This window comes from Camelina sativa, chromosome 2 (assembly GCF_000633955.1).
Source record: "Camelina sativa cultivar DH55 chromosome 2, Cs, whole genome shotgun sequence".
NCBI lineage: Eukaryota > Viridiplantae > Streptophyta > Magnoliopsida > Brassicales > Brassicaceae > Camelina > Camelina sativa.
This window is the reverse complement of record NC_025686.1, coordinates 20,472,881-20,476,566: the sequence shown is the minus strand read 5'-3', so window position 1 is coordinate 20,476,566 and position 3,686 is coordinate 20,472,881.

The window sequence follows — 3,686 nt, the reverse complement described above, 5'->3', positions numbered from 1 at the left end:
GATGAAAACAGGTGCTAAAGAGCCAAAAATGGGGAAAAACAAGGACAACTCGAGCATGTACCCGAAGGAGCCATCGAGCTACAAGAACAAGTCTGAACCCCAACACGATCAAAGAGGATCCAAGAGCGTGAAGAGCAACCCGAAGATCCACCCGAGGAGTAACCCGACTTCACCCTCGTGTACTCCATCGAGTAGACCATCGGGCAGGTCTAGGAAGCTAGGTCAAACGGGTTTCCATATATAAATCCCCTCTTTCCCTAGCTTGCAAACGAGCACGTCGTAGACCCTCAAACCAGAGAGCGAGAGCTTCTGTGAGAGAACTGGGCGACTCAACATTTTTCTTCTTGTTTTTGCATTTTTATTTTGTTGTTTTCTTAGATTTCTATCCTATACTCTTTCTACTCTACTCTATCTTTTAATACAATGTCATTTTCGTTCATTTTGATTGCTTTGTTATACTTTTCTATGTCCGAGTAGTGTAGTAGAGTTTCTAGGGATGGGATAGATGATTTTGTGTTCTTGATCGGTTAGGATGCTTTAGTTGATTGTGATGATTGATAGATTTTCTTCTAGGTTGGTGTTCTTAATGGTGTCAACAGACCGAAAGGTTGAGATTAGATCTAGGGCGTTTACAATGCTACAGGCCGAAAGGAGTAGATATAATGCTTGATTAGGCCAATGCTAGAGGTTTACTTAACTCGGAGTGACAAAATCAGATGAGTTTAAGTCTACTGACAATAATGAATCGCTCTTAATGCCTGCTTGTTCATATTGCTAGTGCGACAATGTGGTAGTGTGTTCAAGATCGATTGGTGCTAGTGCAAAAAAGTGTGGTGACAAGGTCTTAGAGGTTCATTGTCTAGGAAATAATTCCTTGAGGCATGTAAGGCATCCGTACAGGTCTAGAACACTTAGGATTCGATTACCCCCATCCTTAGGAACTTTCGTATTTCATTTGTTTGCATTTTCTTTACTTACTCGACTACCTACCCGATCAGGTACACGATAACCTGTATCGAGTAACACCTCGAGCTGTTCATATCTCACTTGCATACTCGATCACCCCACTCGATCTTGTACTCGATTGCTTCCATCGAGTGCTTAGGTCATGTGGTTTACTTGTTTATATTCTTTTACTTTGTGTATTTTAGGATTGTTAGAACCAAAACCCTAATTACTTGGCTTGACTTGTAATGTACTGATCATATCCTTGCTGCTAGCAATACACAACCATTTGGATTGATAACCGTTTGTACTACAACTGCATAGGGGATTGATACCCTGGGTGAAAAACCTGTCTATCACTAGGTAAACCTTACAAAAGAAAACGAGATAAAAGCTAAGATATCCGAGTGAAAACTTGACAAAACGTATTTATAGTAAAACATGAAAATCTCTAAAACATAAAACGAAAATATAGAAAGTCGGTTTGGGAATCCTTCTCGGACGCATCTTCAGGACAAAACCAGGATGTCGGCTTAAGAGCATCGATCGAGTCGCATCGTGAGAGTGTCGATCAAGTCGCGGCGTGAGAGTGTCGATCGAGTCGCGTCTTGAGGGCGTTGTCTGAGAGCTGCTGATCGATTTGCTTCTTGAGGGTGCTCAGGAGCCCTCCTGGGAAGTCTTGGTCGAGTCGCTGCTAACATCCGATCGAGTGGGAGCTCTCCTTTGCGTGCAGGTCGAGTCGGAATTCAGAACGTACGTGCATCCACTAAAATGGCGATAACTCATGAACCACGATTTCGATTGGCTTGAAATAAACGGCCTTGGAAATATGACCAAATTCCCTACAACTTTGATGAAGACGTCGAAAGCTGAATCCCAAAGTAATATCTTAACTCGACTCGATCAAAGACGTGGAAGGTTGGGTCGCTAGACTGCTTCCCTTCTCCCTGTTTGCTTTTTATGGTTTGGACATCCCCTAAAACACCTGAAACAACTCCAATATGCAAGATGCATGCAAGACCAATGCAAAGACTACCTAGATATGCATGTTATGCCAAAGAGACCTAAAACAATGCAAAACAATGAATTAAGAGAACAAAATGAATGACAAATGCATGATGAAAGAGTGGAAAATATATACATATCACCTTCCAAAACTCTCTCTACCATAGTGCAAGCCATGATCTTTTGTATAACGTAGATAGTCCAAAACTCTAGTTATAGCCATCCAATGTTTATGTCCTGGATTACTTGTGTAGCGACTAAGTACATTTACAGAGTGCGCTNGTAATGTACTGATCATATCCTTGCTGCTAGCAATACACAACCATTTGGATTGATAACCGTTTGTACTACAACTGCATAGGGGATTGATACCCTGGGTGAAAAACCTGTCTATCACTAGGTAAACCTTACAAAAGAAAACGAGATAAAAGCTAAGATATCCGAGTGAAAACTTGACAAAACGTATTTATAGTAAAACATGAAAATCTCTAAAACATAAAACGAAAATATAGAAAGTCGGTTTGGGAATCCTTCTCGGACGCATCTTCAGGACAAAACCAGGATGTCGGCTTAAGAGCATCGATCGAGTCGCATCGTGAGAGTGTCGATCAAGTCGCGGCGTGAGAGTGTCGATCGAGTCGCGTCTTGAGGGCGTTGTCTGAGAGCTGCTGATCGATTTGCTTCTTGAGGGTGCTCAGGAGCCCTCCTGGGAAGTCTTGGTCGAGTCGCTGCTAACATCCGATCGAGTGGGAGCTCTCCTTTGCGTGCAGGTCGAGTCGGAATTCAGAACGTACGTGCATCCACTAAAATGGCGATAACTCATGAACCACGATTTCGATTGGCTTGAAATAAACGGCCTTGGAAATATGACCAAATTCCCTACAACTTTGATGAAGACGTCGAAAGCTGAATCCCAAAGTAATATCTTAACTCGACTCGATCAAAGACGTGGAAGGTTGGGTCGCTAGACTGCTTCCCTTCTCCCTGTTTGCTTTTTATGGTTTGGACATCCCCTAAAACACCTGAAACAACTCCAATATGCAAGATGCATGCAAGACCAATGCAAAGACTACCTAGATATGCATGTTATGCCAAAGAGACCTAAAACAATGCAAAACAATGAATTAAGAGAACAAAATGAATGACAAATGCATGATGAAAGAGTGGAAAATATATACATATCACCTTCCAAAACTCTCTCTACCATAGTGCAAGCCATGATCTTTTGTATAACGTAGATAGTCCAAAACTCTAGTTATAGCCATCCAATGTTTATGTCCTGGATTACTTGTGTAGCGACTAAGTACATTTACAGAGTGCGCTAAATCTGGTCTTGTACAGTTTTTCAAGTACATTAGACTGCCAATTACCCTTGCATACTCCACCTTTTGCACAGGTTCACCATAATTTTATGTCAAGTGAATTTGAGGATCCTGTGGAGTTTTTGCAGTCCCATTTAAGTAATGCTTGAATCGATCAAGCACTTTTCAGCATAGTGGGTTTGAGACAAGATAAGGCCCTTATCAGTTCTGATGATTTTTATCCCCAAAAGTACATATGCTAAACCCAAGTCCTTCATGTCAAAATTTCTTTTGAGCATGTTTTTCGTTTGAGTTATGATGTCTTTGTTGCTTCCAATGATGAGCATATCATCTATATATAAGCATAACAAAATGTACCCTGATGGAATAGTTTTGTAGTATATGCATTTGTCACATTCATTAATGCGAAAACCA